At 45.9% G+C, this 17927-nt stretch overlaps 1 protein-coding gene across 11 annotated transcripts in view; it reads right to left on the reverse strand.

Annotated features, from left to right (window-relative positions):
• Positions 1–17927, reverse strand: part of LPP (LIM domain containing preferred translocation partner in lipoma) — a 667328-nt gene that overhangs the window by 588696 nt on the left and 60705 nt on the right. For 7 of the 11 annotated variants that reach the window (XM_073895713.1, XM_073895704.1, XM_073895691.1 and 4 more), the window contains one exon: positions 12388–12507. The exons of the other annotated variants lie outside the window; for them this stretch is intronic. The gene's annotated coding sequence lies outside the window, so the exon portion shown is untranslated. The remainder of the gene's footprint in view (positions 1–12387; positions 12508–17927) is intronic. 11 annotated transcript variants of the gene reach the window in all.

Consider the following 17927-nt stretch of genomic DNA (forward strand, 5'->3'; position numbering starts at 1 on the left):
AAATCCAGCATCCCAATGTTTTACGTTTAAAAGTGAAAGGGATGGGGCACCTGGGTGGCGCAGTCCGTTAAGCATCTGACTCTAGATTTCATCTCGGGTCATGATCTCAGGGTCCTGAGATCAAGCCCTGTGTCCAGCGCTGTGCTCAACCCAGAGTCTGCTTGAAATTCTCTCTCCCTCTCCCTCTGCCCCTCCCACTCATGCTCATGCGCTCTCTGGCGCTCCCTCTCTCTCATAAATAAATCTTTTTTAAAAAATTAAAGATAGAAGCGAAAGGGTCCTACATTTAAGAATATATAAAAGATCCACAAAATGTTACTTAACTGGTCTTGCTCTCCAACCTTAACTTTTTCAGAGAATCATTTGTAAGTTTGTCATTGGGGAAGTCAGTGAACTAAGCGTCCATCTGATGTCTGATTAGGTATCTGTGAGGTCTGCAAGAATAGAGAAGGCCTGCATTTGGAGCCCTTGCAACCCCTGACGTTCTCCTGCCAAAACCATACCTCAAGAAAGAACCCCAAAGTGTGCAGACGCTCCATCTCATAGGAGCAGCCCCACTGGCTAATAGTAAATACAATTTGATAGTGACGCCTGGTACTTCTCCAAATAAAAGTTTCTATCAAAGGATGCTGCTGCTTTGATATTCTAAGTACTCAATTAAAGTTGAATGATTTGGGGCAAGGCTCTCAACCACTCCGGACATCAGCTTCCTTTTTTACAAAATAAAGCAGTCAAATTCAGTAAGCTTTAGCCTTCCTTCTGGCTCAGAAATTCTGTGCCTAATTATGAAGTCCCACTGCCCAGTGGTCTGCCCTCTCCCTCCAAGTATGGCCGTCTGCGCCCCAAGCTCTCATGAGCGGGCACACACACACATACACACACACACACACACACACGTATATACATACTCACTCTTACACAGTCCACAGCCTTGTCAGGCAAGCTGCAAGCAGTTTCCACCCACATTCCCCACCGCTGCTTCTCTGCTTAAGACTTGATATCAAAAGGATTTTTAAGTTAGGTTATGAGAGGGAAGTGAGACACGTTGACACCATTTACACACAGACCTCACCTTGAGATGACCTCTTCGGTGGGTTCCAGCACTATCTTCGTCACCCCAGGCCCCAGAGGCAGCCATCTGCCAAAGTATCAGCTGTTCAAGTCTACCTCTCATTCACTGAGACCTTGAATAAGTCATTTTACCTCTCCAGACCTCAGTTTCCCTGAGTGTGCCAAAGTATCTAAGAATTTGGACATCCTACCTGAAGTGTCACTGGAAATCAAAGCAAACACCCACCAAAGCCCTCTAGCTGGTATTGCTGTGGACCTACAGGCTCTCAGATAAATGGAAGTGACTTTTTGCATGATCTTGCACAAGAAATAATAATAGCACATCGATAGGGGCAAACACTTCTACTTTGTGCTTGTTTATTTGTTTATTTCCAGGCTAAAGAAGTTGCAGGCACCACCTGCCAATGGCCTTTGGAGATTCCACAATGCCCTTCTTTTAAACAATTGTCCAGAAGTTCAGAAACTAAAAAAGTGAAAGTGGAAACCACACGGTAAAAATATGGAGCCTAAAATAGTGAGAAAATGATTTAGGAAAAATAATACCGCTTCCCTCTTTAAAACCCTTTTTTGTTTAACAATGATGACAGTAATGATGACAGTATATAAAATAATAATATAATTGAGCACAGAAAATACTTATTTGCCTAGGATTACTTTCAGCCGTGTAACCAGCTCATACAGCAAGACCATAATACTCATGTTTCTATTTGTTGCCCTCAACTGACATGGTTGGTCGTTTGTTTTGTTTTAAATAAAATGAGGAAGCAACAAATATATTAAATCCATCACAAAAAACCCATATTTGCATGTGGAAAACAAATAAGTGGGTGCCTGAATGGGTGATTAGGCATGCAATTGCCCATCTGCCCCAACCTCCCTGCAGGTGCGCCTGCCACTGGAGCAGAGAATCAAAAAGGAGAGGCCTCCGCCAGGGAAACCAGGACCCTTCGCATCTGGACTGGTTCTGAGCTGCGCACTGCTAAGGTCTCGGGTCCCACCTTCTGCCCCTGTATCCCAAAGCTGAAAAGCAGAAATACCTTTTGTCATCCTTTTGTTAGACTTCGGTGGATTCTCTACATCACAAAGGCATTTTTTTTTTCTGAGAATCTTCAATAGGTGCTTATTAACAAGTATTTGTTGTTGCAATGGTTTTTCTGAGCATGGGTGAGCTCCTCTCCTCCATTCTTCTGCTCAGGCACTCTACTCCAGCCACACTAGCCTCCTCATTATTCTAGAGAATACCAAGCAGGCTTCGGCCTCAGGGCCTTTGCAATTGCTCTCTCTCTCTCAACCTGAAACATTCTTCCTCCTCTTGGCTCCAGCTTACTGCTTCACTTCATTCAGGTCCCCACTCTTGTGGACCCTTATCAGGAAGAACTTCTCAGACCTTTGAATTTAAATCTGTGTCCTCCCCAACCCCTGTGCCCTTAACCTGTCTTATTTGTCTTCTGAATGTAGATTACAACCACAATGGTATATACTTACGCATTAATTTGTACATGGTCTGTCTCCACCAAATAGAAGGTTTGTCTGATTTTGTTCACAGGGCCTGGAATGGTGTCTAGGACACAGCAGATGCTCAATAGTTGTTAAGTTAATGAGCCATCATTACTATTTGCAAACCACTGCCCTAGGCACCATAGGTCCTCTCTTATGGAATAAGACAGGATTCGTGCTCTTAAGAAGCTTCTATAATCCAGTAAAGAAGGAAGACTGAAAATCTACTTATATAGCAGAGCTAACTGACACGAACATTCCACTGGATGTATAAACAAAGCACTCTGATAGTACAGAAAAAGCAAACCATTGATGGTGGGGTAGGGAGGGTTGAGGGAGGCCAACAGAACAGAATGCTCTGGAAATACCTTGAAAAGCATAGAAATCATCCTCAAAAAATACACTCCATACAAAAAAGTACTAAGACACCCTCCAAAAGCCTGCTTTCCTTCATCAATACTGCTAAGTGAAACAAAAGATTGCCCAAGATAAGTCAGCATTTATGTGTGCCAAGACCATGGAGGAGGGAGGAATCACTTTCCTCCATAAAGTCTTCATTTTAAAATGGAATTATTTAAGTGAACATAAAACATGCCTTCAGAAAATTCCAGACTCTGGGGACGGGGAGGACCTTAATGGGCATCCAGTCCAACCGCTTATTCCCTCTACAAAGGACCCATCGGTCTCAGCCTCCACCTACATACCTATAGTAGTGAAGTCATAACCCCTCAAAATGGCACATCCCACTGCTTTATATTATGGGTCTACCCGTAACATAAAGTCCTTCTTCACATGTCTTTCTGTTGCTTCCACCCCCTGCTTCCAGAACTCCTTCTGAGGTCACAAGGAGGGAGTCTGTGCCCCCTTCCACGGCAGAGTCCCACTCTACTCCTTCTTCCTCCACCCCCTTTCTCTCTTCTCCACACTAACCACTTCCAGTTCCTTCTTTCATCCCTGTTGCCAGTGTCATCAGCCATCCCAAACTTCCCTCTTCCTTTCCCTCCTCTATCTCTCTCACTGTTCCAGGACCTTTTTTTGTTTGGAGCTGACCTAGAGTCCAAGCAATGTAGCATTCTGCTGAGAGCTAAGCATTTTGTCTGGGATCAGGGAGAGAGGCACTGAGGATCCAAAAGATTCCATGGGTGAACTCTGTCAGCCCCGGCCCAAGAAGACCCCAGCAAAGTCCCCTAACTTTCTGACTTTGACCTTAAAATGCCATATCTGACATAAATAAGAACTGTATGGACATGACAACTCTTTGGAAGCAAATCAGACAAAGAGGTGAAAGGCATCTCCTGGCCCTACCCTACCTCAAGGGCATACAGGTTTGGGGGCGTCTTGTGCCTCCAATAAACCATGGCCCCTCTAGTCTTATTTATCCCAGCTTCTCAACTCCCACAGCCAGCCTGCATGGATGCATGTGAGATTAGAACATACATTTTTAACAACCTCTAAACCTGAGATTGGATTCTAGCCACTGTTAGCTGTGTGACCTTGGGCAAGACACTTCGAGTCACCAAATCAAAGCATCCCAGAAGGTAAAAGAGAAAGCGATCTCTAAGTCATCTAGCCTAGTCATCTAAGTCTAGACCTCTTGTATGCCTCCACCCTCCCTTCCCCAACCACAGCCATAGCAGATAATGCTACACGACCGTGGATTCTTTCCTACTCCATCAGGATATAACTTCAGAATCCTTCTCAACACACATGACCCCAAGGAGCCACTACCAATACTCCCACGTGGCCACATGAAATGAACTGCAAACCATTCATTCTTCAGAGGAGGAAAATGGACACTCAGAGACGGACCATGACCTCCCCATGACTGTGTCAAGGGCAGAACCAGAACTTCAGAGGCTCCTTCCCCACTCCCCTAAGTCACTTCTCTTCTAACTCTGATACACTGCGAACGTGCCTTGATATGGGGATGGGGAGCTTGCCACTGCATGGAGTTCTGTAAGAAAGACAGAGAAAGGGCTTCTAAGTAGGAGACAGAAGCTTCAGAGAAGGCTTGGAGAAGAGGTGCCTCCTAGCCGGCCTGAAGAAGTCTGCCATCTGTAGGAACCCAGTGCAGTGTATCTGACTTTAGCAGGAGAAAATTCAAGATCACGGAGGAGTTAACAGTAGTAGGAACAGCACGAGCAACGGAAGGGTCAGGACAGCTGTGCTCTGACGGGAGGCTACAGGCAGTTGGGCAGAGCGGTAGCCATAATGACACCATGGCGGCCGTCAGGAGGGAAGCAAAGAAGATGACAAGATTAGAAGAGCGAACCAAGTCTGTGTGGTGTTTCCAAAGCTAGCGTGTGTGTGTGTGTGTATGTGTGTGCGTGTGTGTGTGTGCGCGTGTGTGTGTGTGTGCGCGCGTGTGTGTGTGTTTTAATTGACTTAAAGGCCTTAAGACTCATAAATGGGAAAAGAAGATAAGGAAGGAGTGGGAGGAAAGGAAAGACTCTCTCCGTTCTCAATGGAAAAAAAAAAAAAGCCTTGCTATAAAATGTATTACAGGAACACTTTCATTATGTAAAAGCCTATTTTGTTTTCATGTCATTCTTAGATTACATCATAGAGTAGCTACAGCCGTCTCGTACCGTATTATAAATAAATCACTAGCTTAATCATAGAACGAGCCAGGGCCCTAGATTTAAAAGGGAAATATTAGATCATTTTTAATAACTGATATAACTCAAGCCAGTCGCCATTGAAGCCGGGGGGGGGGGGGTGATGTCATCCTATAGAAGTCCAAAGAGGAGCCCAAGAGGGTCAGTGCTAGGCAGGCCCAGAGAAGCTTCCACGTACAAAGGAAGAGGTGGCTGATGGCGGCCAAGCGGAGCTCATTCTCTGGACCAGACAATCTTGTCATGAAAAGCAACACTTACTTTTCAAGTCCTGGTGGCCCCAAGGCCTTGCTCATGAAACACAGGGTGTGAGTATTTTGTTCTCAGAGCTACTATATTCCCAAATACCAGAAAATATGAGCATATTATGATGTCTGTATTTATGTCTTGGGGGTCATTAAGCAAAATTATAAACGTGAAGGCTTTTACTTATTCTGGGACAACACATGCAAATGCTGAGGGTCTGGTCCAAGCCAAGGGGACAGGGCAAAGGGGGCGCACTGAGAAAACAGCCTGACAGAGTGCAGAACTGAGGGTGATTTGCAGCACTTACAGACTATTACGGAGAGCACAGGCTAATGTTTCACGGGCACCAACTATGTACTAAGTCCCGGACTCGGCAGGCCCTCTGTATACATTCTGCTGCTTTGTGAACACAACAAAACCCAAGGCAGCGGCTCTTTGCACCCGTTTTTCAAATATGGAGACCACTTAAAAAAATGATTACGTGACTTCCGTTAAGATCAGGCAACTGATACATGAAGGGTCCTTTTATTCCAAATTCTGTTCTACCTTGTTGCCTTCACCCAATTAAAACTATTTCCTGTTATGGACTTTCAGTAAAAATTAAATAAGAGACAAGCAACACTTTGAAAGCACTAATAATACAAAATATATATATATATATATTGAGAGTCAAAAGGGGTCATGGAACGGGGGGAGTAGTATTAACATTCTGGCCAGTGACAGTCTTACTGACCCAAGCAGGCTTTCCTTCTTTTGGCTGCAGGGCTCCTAATGAGCTTGACCATAATTTTCAGTCTTCCATTTCCATTAATTTTTTAGGATTGTTAAAGAAGACTCTAAGGGAACCTGCCATCTTCTATAAAATGGACTGATGGGCTTGGTTTTATAAAAGACAGTTTGGTTGGTGGGGGTGGGGGGAAGGGGGGTAACCGATGCTCTAGAAAAGAACTTTCTGCCAGACAGAAGGTACTGGCTGAGGTTTTACGTCTGATCCTGTCAGTCCCACAGCAATGTTGTGTAACGGCCCACTGTTCTTAATACAAATGTTATTCATACTGCAGAGACACACTGAGCCAAGTAACACTGATTTATGCAACTTTTCAGGACACAGCACAACCCAACAGGAGATGGAGACCCTGAAATTTAACTAAAGGGACAACATGAAGGCTCAAGACTCCAAATTTCAACCTATTTTCCCCTGATCAGTTTCTGGGACAGGCTAGAAGCTGTAAAAAGCAGAGAAAACATGCTGAAAACTGGTATGGACTGATTCTGAAGCAGAGACAGTGTGGAAAGATGGAGAAGAAGCAGTGGGGCCAGGGTCAAAGGAGACTCTGGAGGGCCCCCCAATGGCTGCCGACGGCTCTGTGGCCCCAAAGCAGTCTGTCCCCTCTCTAGGTCTTGGTATCTCACCTGTAGAGCAAAAGCTCAAGCAAGAACATCCAAGCACTTCTGTCAAAGTAGCTCTAACTGCTAAGGAGGGTAAAAATGTAGAGGCATGGGGACACAGCAGTCATTGAAAACTTCTGTTCTTCCTCTGAAAAGCCAGGCCACGTTTGCATTCTGTGCAGTTATAGATCAATGCTTATATCCAGATTTTAAATGGAGTTCTCTCCCAAAAGCCTTCAAGTAAGGCTGGTCCACAGAAGTGTGCTGAGTTTCTTCAGGGGTTCCATGTAACTCACGCTCCCACCTTCATACATGCCACGTAACCTAGGGCATCTGTGTAGATGGTCCCTAAGACGGCCCCCTATAACTCTACCTCCTGGTATTCACACCCTTGTGCAATCCCTCCCCTTGAGTGTGGGTTGCATTTAGTGACTTGCTTTGAGCAAACAGAATGAGGCAGAGAGGAAAGGTGTGCCACTTCCAAGACCGGGTTACATAAAGGCTGTAAGAATCTGGGGGACTCTCTCGTGCTCACTTGCTTGGGGAGAAGGCAGCTGCTATGTTGTTAGCTGCCCTATGGCGAGGCCTTCATGGCAAAAAACTGAGGGCCACCTTCAGTCAACAGTCAGCAAGGAACTGAGGCCCTCAGTCCAACATCCCGTGAGGACATAAATCCTGCCAGAGCCTGGGGGTGGGTCCTCCCCCACTGAGCCTTCAGATGAAACTGCAGGCCAGCAAACACCTAGACTACAACCTCAGGAGAGGCCCTGAGCCTCTCATCTAAGCAGCTGCCAGGTCCCGAATCACAGACAGCGTGAGATTATAAATGTTCCTTGTTTTAAGTGTTAAGTTTGGGGTTTGTTATGCAGCAATAGATAACAAAGATAGCAGCCACAGGAGCCTGAGTGGCTCAGTTCTTAAGCGTCTGCCTTTGGCTCAAGTCATGATCCCAGCCAGGGTCCTGGGATCGAGCCCCGCATCGGGCTCCCTGCTCGGCGGGAAGCCTGCTTCTCCCTCTCCCAGTCCCCCTGCTTGTGTTCCCTCTCTCGCTGTATCTCTCTCTGTCAAATAAATAAATAAAAATCTTTAAAAAAAAAAAAAAAAAGATAGTAGCCACACAGGGGAGGCCCAGTCCTGGTCGCTACCAACTCCATCATTTTTCAGGCCTAGGACGTAGACCGCAAGAGATTAGCTATCAGGAACTCTTGGGAGGAACCCTTGCCCCACCCCACCCCCCCAAATGCAGAGACACTTTCCCACTTGGTGACACATACCCAGGCATGGTCTGGCCACACAGAGAGGACCACGGAAATAATGTCAGTGCAGCTCTAAGTCAACATGACACTTTTGGCTACAGCATGTTGACAGGAAATAAACTGGAGACGGAACCACACCTGGAAGGTGAGAGAGTCCTTACCTACCCAGCCATACTGTGCTATCGGCTACATTTACCCTCAGAACCTGTCCAGCTCTAGCGGGCCAGATGACGTGCACAGGCATACCCTGCCAGCACTCTGAGCTTGTGCTATAAGGTTCCATGGCTCACTCGGTGGTTTTGAGATCAGATCCCCTCCTCCTGGAAACCTTCCTCAACACTCCCAACTCTTCCCACTTTCCCAACCTTTCAAGTTAGCCCCATGAGATCCAAGACAGTAACTTAACTTCCATTTCCCACGCACCTACTATGAGGCCTGAAACAGATATGGTGATTAATAAATGTGTGCTGTAAACAATATCTTTCTTTCTAATGTGTATTTCTTATGTGTATGTCTTTCTCTCCAACTAGACTATAAGCTTCTCAAGGTCAGGAACTGTGCCTCATTCACGGTGGTGTCCTAAAGACCCTGAGGTTTACTAACTTCCAGACAAACAGTAGGTCAGGGCAGAGCACAAGCACACAGTCTATGGACCAGGGGTAGATACTTGGCGGCAATCTACCAAGTACTCATGGGGCGCCCCATCCATTAGGCATCAGACCCCTCCTACCACACAGGAATCTGAGGAGAACCTGAGAATTCCTCTGACCTCCCACGGCCCTGAGCAACACAGAACAGAGACAGTTCCACTGTGCTGAGGTCAGAGGAGAATATGGAATTAGGAGGAAGGAAACAAAAGAGAGAGAGAGAGCTCTACCTTGAACTTTCATGGATAGCAAACATCTCCTCCAAGACATCCCTGGGTTACAGAACAGCCACAGAGCCCTAGGTGGCTGGATGGGTTCCTGCTCAGACTCAGCAAGTCCTTTTGTAGTTTTGAAGCAATAACATAAAAAGCAATGCAAGCTGGCTCAGCAGATGGTCACACATGCCCAGAAACCACCTGACCGAGTAACTGTAGGGAGCCAAGACATTCACCTCTGGCGGAAGTGGCCGTCGCTTTGCTTCCGGCACAGACTAATACCTGATCCTTCTAAGGACCAAAGAGGAAATATTAAAAATGAAAGTCCTTGGCTACCATCAACAATTGTACAGTAGTATCAACAGAGGGAAATAATTTCCTTCCTGACTCCCACTGGGCCGGTGACGCCTAGAGCAGAAGGTGTGATTATCTAATCAAACAAAGCAAGAGCAGAACAGCTAGACTGTAACTTCTAAGGGATTGCTCAAGCATGGAGACTTCTTCAGTCTCCCAATTCTACCTCCTTTCACCTCTTGCTACCTTGAGCCAAATCAAATATGAAAAGTAATAATAGTACACAATTTCATTTCAATGTCAACCATTACCATTACACAAGGTTCCGGATCTAGCCCCTTTCCAAGCCTGAGGACAAATTAGTGCCCATCCAGTCCTGGGGATGATGAGGCTGCAGAGTTGGGAGGAAGAACATATACTGAGCATATACTGTCACCAGGTAGCTGACATGGTGCTGGGGACGACACATTACACTGTCTCATTTTTCTTTAGTTAAGAAGACAACAACTGTAATAATCTATCATAAATGGACCATACTTTACAGTCTGCAAAACAGGCTGGCATCTATCAACCCATCTGCTCTAAGCAAACAAGAGAGGCAGGCAGCACAATGATTATCATTCTTAATTCCCAGATCAGGGAACTGAAGGCAGGGGTATGTTATTTTTCTGGAGGTACACATCTAATAACTGGCAGACCTCTGACACCCCATCCCACTGTACCTCACTGCCTTGTTATGCACTCACAAACTTCTTAAGCCACAATGGCCCCAAAAGACTCATTCTACCAGTCATTTGTTTCAATTTCACAGAGACATGCAGGCAGCCTCATCGGTGCTAGATTTCCTAAAACTCCCCAACATAAAAAAATAAAATAATTAATTAATTATTTTAATAAATAATTAATAAAACTCTCCAACAGAGAATGGCCAGTGTCTAATGGAAAGCCCTTGGAGAAAGGGACACTCACTACCTTCAGATTCAATCTTTCTATCCACGAAATGCACTGTGCACCTATTATGTGCCAGAGATCCCACCAGACTTGAGATACACTTGTGAACTTAGGAGAGATGCTATCCCTCTTCTGACCAGGTTTTATATTCTTAAAGGCCAGCATCGTGTGTACCCTGCCTCCTGCCCTCTCCAGTGGAGTCTCATTCCCGTAACCATTCCTGGTGGGACACCATCTCCGGTCCTCACAGCATTCCTGTGTAGACAGTCCAGCTGGCTAATGTCATGTCCCTCTCAGAAGACGGAGCAAGGACTAAAGGCCGACACTCTAGGGGAGCTCTGTTAGGAAGGTAGAAAGAGAGTTCATGGTCACCCAAACAGCAGAAGGCTTCTCACCACCCCTCCTAGCAGCACCCAGATATCCTTTGAGGGACCACTCTTCTCTGCCATGTAGCTGCCATGAGATTTGCGTGGGACTGTCTTCAGACTCAATTCCAGAGGAGACCCCAGTGCACAGGCCAGTTAGCACAGTCCCGGCCTCCTGGCCTCAGTGACTGTGCGGGAATGCACAGCAACCCAAGGCCATGGGGACACAGCAAACAGGCTCTTTCCCCCTGAGTGGTAAGAGGAGGCCTAGAGCCCGGGCTGCAGCAGGCAGACATCTCATGACCACGGGGTGAAACTTCCAAGGTTGAAGCCAACACACAGAAGGCAGAGCAAGTAGTGCTAACAGAGAAGCAGAGCCGAGTCCTGTTCAAACTAGGCCTGAAGCCCACCTCACCTCTGGACTTGCCGGTTTCCAGCAGGATCTCCGCCACCCCCCGTTCTAGAGGGCATACCCTATTTCATGCGGTCCAAGGCTGCAGTGGCATTTTAGGAGACACAAACCACTGTTGACTCACAGTTAGCTTAGAGACAATGAAAACTTCTGAGTGTCTTCCAGCTTCCTCCCGCTTAGGCATTCTCTCCCACTCTGTCATCACACACTGTGTTTGATTATCTGTTTTTAATCCAAGTAAGAGTCTTCATATTAATCACATTTTCATTTTAAACACTGAAAAAACCCAGGAAGTAGAGCAGGTAACAAAGATTCACAATTTGATTCCTAAAGTGTACACTTGGGGGCAAAACATTCAAGACCATGTGTGAAATTTGAACAAGCTAAGGTATTTAAGAGTCGAAGCAATGGTTGTCAGCCTTTTATCTTACACAGATCGACTGGCACACAGAAGGTCAGTTGTTCTTTTAAGATACATTGATGAAGAAACGGTGACAAAATGTAACTGTAAACTCTGTCACGCTTTTAAATGAAGTTAGGTTTTATCACTCACTACAGCATCTGCTATGCCCTAAACATGGCGAGGCGTTATTATTTACTCAGTATACAGCCAGTGCTCGGGGCACACAGGGACTGGCCCTCAGGATGGAGAGCACGGGTCTCAAATTTTAAATGGAAGCTTTTCCCAGAATTCTCCCGTTGTTTGCCTCAGATCTCTGCCCAGCCAAGGGTGGCCCACACATTACTCTTTTCACTACTCCTATTTTTGAGAACACGATGTTCTATTCTACCAGCCAAACTCAGAAGTATTTCAAAACACAAGGGAAAGCTTTCTTTACCTGTTCGCCATTCCCCTTCCTGAGTGTGGAATGGGATCCCAGTGGAACTCAAGCAGACCCTTTAAGACAATGGCTCACACCCTTTGCCTGAGCAAATCTAGCCTCCCCTACCACCTCAAAGGATTCTGGTGAAAATAAAATGAGATCGCAGAAGCAGCAGCATCACATACGGGGGTGAACAAGAACCATTCAACAATACAACTTTGCCTTCCTCGCAAACGCCCATAACACCGTTCACTGCCATTTTCCTTTTGGGCTTTCAATTTCAAGAACGCATCCCTCCATGCCAAAGAAGAAAGAAGGAAGCAATACAGACTCATCACTACTCCCAATTTTCTTCCCATTCCTCTTCATGTCTCCTTCCAAGAGCTGAGTCCTGCCATACATTTTATGAGCACTGTTCTATTTTGTCCATTGCCAAGGAAATCGACTCAAGATAAAAAGAAAGAAGACTGTGGTTCTTCTCTAGTCCTTATTCTACCCCAGCTATTAGTACCCACACGTTCAATCGATACCATGGATTTTCAAACTCATTAAACATATGCATTAATTATAAAAGAAAAAAGTCTTCTCTTCTTCATAGGACTCACCAGTTGAAAAATAGCTTCCCTCTGATGAGTGCTCAGGAGACCAATGAGAGAAGGCCTCAAATGAGAACCAGGTGACTGGGTTCTGTCTTCAGTTGTATTTCTGCACCTCAACGTCTCCACCTGTGTAAAATGGGAGAAGGAGCTTGCTTACAAATCTTTTAGGATCTTGGGTGCCTGGGTGGCTCAGCCAGTGGAGTGGCCGACTCTTGATTTCGGCTCAGGTCATGATCTCAGAGTCCTCGGACCAAGCCCCGAGTCAGGCTCTGTGCTCAGCATGAAGTCAGCTTCAGGATTTTCTCTCTCTCTCCCTCTGCCCCACCCCCACCCCTCTCTCTAGAAATAAATTAATTAATCTTAAAAAAAAAAGGCACAACAAATCTCTAGGATCTTGCCAGCTTTGGAACTTTCCAGCTTTATGAACTCACTGACTAGGCCACACCAGAAATGATGCCAGGCTTGAAGCTGACAAATTTGGAGGCTTCCCTCTACACCTGCTAAGCCCCCAGTCAGCTCCTGGCACTTCTATTGCACCAATTTGTCACAGAATCACTGAAAGGAGGTTGCTGGCACCCCAGCTCTCCTGAGAAAACAGCTTCATCATCATCACAGAGGGGAAAGAGATCAATAGTTAGATATTCACACTCTAGCCAAGAAAAAATTAATAGCAAAATCTGAACAACAAATAAAAATAGACCAGAAAAAATGAGTTTGGAGACAAATTTCTAACTGTGGGACTGAGTGACCCCTCTGAAGCTTAGTTTCCTTGTCTGCAAAAAGGACAGCCAATGAGCAGCAGAGAGCTGGACAATCTTGACGCTTCCAGATAAGTCCTCGTTACAGGTTTTATTTCATTAAAACCTATTACTGTTTTGCTAAGGATTATGCAGTACATATTCCAACAGACGAGTATTCCAAAGCAGTGGCTGTTACAACATGCATGCTTTGTATATGCAGGAGGAACCCACATACCAGAAAAACCACTACTCCCATTTTCATTGTTGTCATTTTAAACATTATTCAACCAACCATGAAATTGATTTGTGTATATTATCTCATTCAGGCCTCAAACACTCAGATCTGCTCAAAGTTGGGAGGAACCTTAAAAACGACCCGACTCAGGGTGCCTGGGTGGCTCAGTCGTTAAGCGTCTGCCTTCGGCTCAGGTCATGATCCCAGGGTCCTGGGTTCAAGCCCCACATCGGGCTCCCTGCTCCGCAGGAAGCCTGCTTCTCCCTCTCCCACTCCCCCTGCTTGTGTTCCCTCTCTCGCTGTGTCTCTGTCAAATAAATAAATAAAATCTTAAAAAAAAAAGAAAGAAAGAAAGAAAGAAATGACCCGCCTCAACCGTTCCGACTGACGGGGGGAGAAGCTGGGGCGAGAGAAGGGAGGTGGCCACTCCAGGAGCCACAGTTAGTGGCAGATGGTCCCGGGCTCCGGTCCAGGGCTGTCAGGATAGCCCGAGAGCAAAAAGAAATTAAGTCAGGAAAATGGCACATAATCGAGATGAGCCCGGCAAAGCAATGAGACCTAGTGGTCTTCAAGGACATGAGAATTCTCAATGCCATTCCACTGACATGAGAAAGGCATCATTTCACACTTGCTGAGGAATGGAGTATGCAGAGGCAAACACCGGACCCGTGGACAGCACAATCTCATAAGACACCGCTCGCCCCGCAAGCCCCAGGAAACCTAAGTTTCTCCTTGCAGAGGGAGATGGAAATCAGAACGGTTTCTCCAAGAGCAGTAGAGGGCGTCGGACTTGCTAGATCTCTGAACTGGAAGGTGAGGCTCTCCACCTTGACCCTGGGGCAATCTCTCACACACCTGGCGGCTCCCTCCACATCCAAAGGACAGTGGTCTCCTCTTCCATCCTGGACTTCTCTCCATTTTTTTTTCTTCTTTTCCATAAAGAGAACAAGGAGCTTTGCTAAAGAACCACTGTGAAATGATTGAAGTTCCCATGCAAACAAACCATTAGCAGAGTTCAAATGCAATTTAAATTACCAGTTGTTAAAGTGCTCCTCAATTTCATGGTAAGTTTCCAAGGAGAATTACATGCTATATACTATTTAATTGGTTGTTTTCTATTTTTTAACATCCGTTTATCCCCCCCACCCTGATATTTCAGAAGTGTCTATAAAAGTTTCCCTTTAAAAAATTATACATTGTTGAATATATTAAACCTAAAGATTGAAAAGTATCAGAGAAACAGCTACAGGATTAGGCAGCTCAGCAGAAACTGATGGTTCTGACACCACAAAACATGCAGAATTTTAAAATCTTAGGAGTCACCTCGGAATGCCCTCAGCCCTTTGCAGGGGAAGACACTGGGGTCCTGACAGGAAAAGGAGGGCTTGGCTCAAAGTCCCCTGCCTGGTCAGTGACAGATTCAGTATGACAGCCATGATTCCGAATCCCCGCCCTGTGCTGTCTCTTCCCACCACCCCATGTCTGGACGAGATGATAGGAAATACTCAATGAATTTTATTTTCCACCTGTAATTCCACCTTTTTAATTTAAATTCAATTAGCCAACATGTACATCATCAGTTTCATATGTAGTGTTCAGTAATTTATCAGTTGTGTGTAACGCCCAGTGCTCATCACGTCACATGCCCTCCTTAATGCCCATCCCCAGTTACCCCATCCCCCGACCCACGTCCCCTCCTGCAACACTCAGTTTGTTTCCACCTGTAATTTTTTAAAAGGAAATATGAAGTCCTCTTCAAATACACTCCTGACCTCAAAACCAGAGACGGGCAATGGCGAATCTCTCTCCGAACGGGAGAACAAGAACAGGCTGACGAATGAGTAGTCAAAGGAGCTCAAAATGAGCAGATGCTTGGCAGGAACAGGAAAGACACTCTTCCAGATTAATTAAACAAGTTATGGGACAACCACATTTCCGATTTCCACTGCTCTATCTGGTCCAGAATCAGGGGCTGCTCCCGCAGGGAAAGGATAAAGGATCCACGAAGCTAAGGCAGGCCTCGTCACGTCTGGAAGGGGAAAGGAATTCTAGAGGCCACCATGAGTACAGGACGAAGCTGAATGCTTGGATACAGGATTTGTGTAGATTATTTAACCTCCCTGAGCTCAAGCTTCCCTGTCTGCAAAACAGCACTAATACCAACTACCCATCGGGGTCTAAGTAATCATGCCCCAGGATTCCAATCCCAGCACGCCTTAATGGTCAGCCCCTTGTCTTCCAAGGCTTCCATAATTTCTCAAAGCTTATGATTCTGTGGCTCTAACTTATGTGGACTATAATGAAGTCTTATAAGCTATGTATGCTCCCTAAGTGTGCTATATGAAAATTCACTTGTCATCGAAAAAAATAAAATAAAACATGTGTGTGCAAACTTACATAACCAAGCATTTTCCTTCAAAAGCAAACTTTTTGGAACTGCTATTTTAAAATGGTCTCCAGGGCGCCTGGGTGGCTCAGTCGGTTAAGCGTCTGCCTTTGGCTCAGGTCATGATCCCGGGGTCCTGGGATCGAGCCCCGCATCGGGCTCCCTGCTCCGCGGGAAGCCTGCTTCTCCCTCTCCCACTCCCTCTGCTGTGTCTCTCTCTGTCAAATAAATAAATAAAATCTTAAAAATAAATAAATAAAAATAAAATTAATTAATTAAAATAGCCTTCAATAAGACCTAAAATACAGAGAACAAACTGATAGTTGTCAGAGTAGAGGGGGTAGGGGGATGGGGAACAGTGGGCCCAAAGGGAACAGAAGTATAAGCTTCCAGTAGCAGAATGAATGAGTCACAGAATAAAAGGCCCAGCATAGGGAATATCATTAATTATATTGTAATAGCGAGGTATGGTGACAGATGGTAGCTACACTTCTGGTGAGCATAGCATAACAAACACATAAAGATGTTGAATCACTATATTATACACCTGAAACTAATGTAACATTGTGCGTCGACTACACTAAAAAAAAAAAAAAAAAAAGATTAATGAACAAAATGGCCTTCAAATCCAATTCATGAATCACACAGGAAGAAAAATCCCAATTTAATGTCCAAAACCTCATTTAAACTTTCCAACAACCCTATAAGAACAATTTCCTAATTGTCCACTAAAGAAACTGAGGGTCAGAGAGGTCAGGCAACTGCCCAAGGTTTTGGGACTGACAAATGGTAAAGCCAACACTTGAACCCAAGCCCTCGAAATCAAGCTCCATGACCCAGGTTCTTTTACTTGGCAGTTACAACTCTGCTATGGACAACTCTTCTGCTAGAGGCAGAAACAGACTAAAAAACTCTCCCCCTGTTTTTACATTTTAAGGAGCTCTGGGATTTAAAAAAAAAAAACAAAGCCTGAACTTTCAAACTAAAAAATGTTCACATTCGAAGCAGAATCCTCCCTGACTTCCACCCTGCTCTACGTTCTTAAGTGAAATAAAAAGCTCCAAGCCCCGGCACTAAGCAGACATCTGCTGGGTATGTGGGAAGCAGGCCTGAGAAAGGGTTAGCAGTGAGCTGCTATCAAGCCAATTCAACAGAATTCCAATGGCTGGGCTCATGATCAAACAAACCGCGGGTAACCCTAGAACGAGCTTCTCAACACCCCCTCTGGCACAACTGGTAGCTGACACGATGTCATGTGCCCTGCATTCGCAGGTGCTCAAAACAGACATTTGCTAGCACCTCCTGTCCTTAATAAGGCACCGCGCCGCGTATGGACCTAGCAGGTGTAGGTGCCAAGTCAGACTTGCCTTGAGCTCTCAAAGAGCTCCTAGGCTCACCGGGGACAGGCTCAAATACGTAAGACAGAATGAAAAGTGTGCAAAGCACACGTACACGCACTGTCATTCTGAGGGTCTGGAAGAACTCTGCAGATCATGACTTCTGAACCGAGCCTGAACACCCAAGAGGGTTTCCATGAGTGAGGAGGAGGAAAACAGGCCCAGGGAACACGATGTGCTAAGGGCCGCAAGGAAGAGTTCAGGGTGTTCTTAGGGAAAGTGACTAATCTGGTGAGGCCAGTGGCAGAGCACATGGAGGGATGCGGTGGGAGACGAGGCTGAAAAGGAATGTTGCGGCCAAGACAGGAACGACCTAGTGTGCCAGGCTAAAACCCTTGGACCTTGAGACTCATGGGTACTACATTTTGGGAAATGATTCAAGAGAAAGTTAAATGGCAGAGCTCCCCCTTTAAGAACTGAATCCCCTTCCACGGTCAGTTTCTAAGCACAGAGAGGGTAGGGGGTGTCTAAAGGACAGCTTCCCCCCTCCAAAGGGACCCCTTCTCCGTGGCCCCACTCACAGAGAAGTCAAAGGAGGAGGTAGCTCTCAGAGGTGGCCCAAACCCACACCTCCAGTGACCTTCTCCTCTAATCTGCAACTCCCCTCCATGAAAAGACCCAGAAAAGAAACCAAGTCTCATGTTCCAAGCAGGATTTCCACTCTGCCTTCAGCAAAATGCCGGCACTACCCAACTTGGTGAATCAGAACACAGGGCGCACACAGGCTCCAGCCTCTATCCTGTTACCAAGCGGGAGCCAGAGGCCTCTCCAGCACACACTGCGTGTGC

The sequence above is a fragment of the Callorhinus ursinus genome, unplaced genomic scaffold (assembly GCF_003265705.2).
Source record: "Callorhinus ursinus isolate GAN/ISIS: 27379988/994484 unplaced genomic scaffold, GSC_fseal_2.0 scaffold1, whole genome shotgun sequence".
NCBI classification, from domain to species: domain Eukaryota; kingdom Metazoa; phylum Chordata; class Mammalia; order Carnivora; family Otariidae; genus Callorhinus; species Callorhinus ursinus.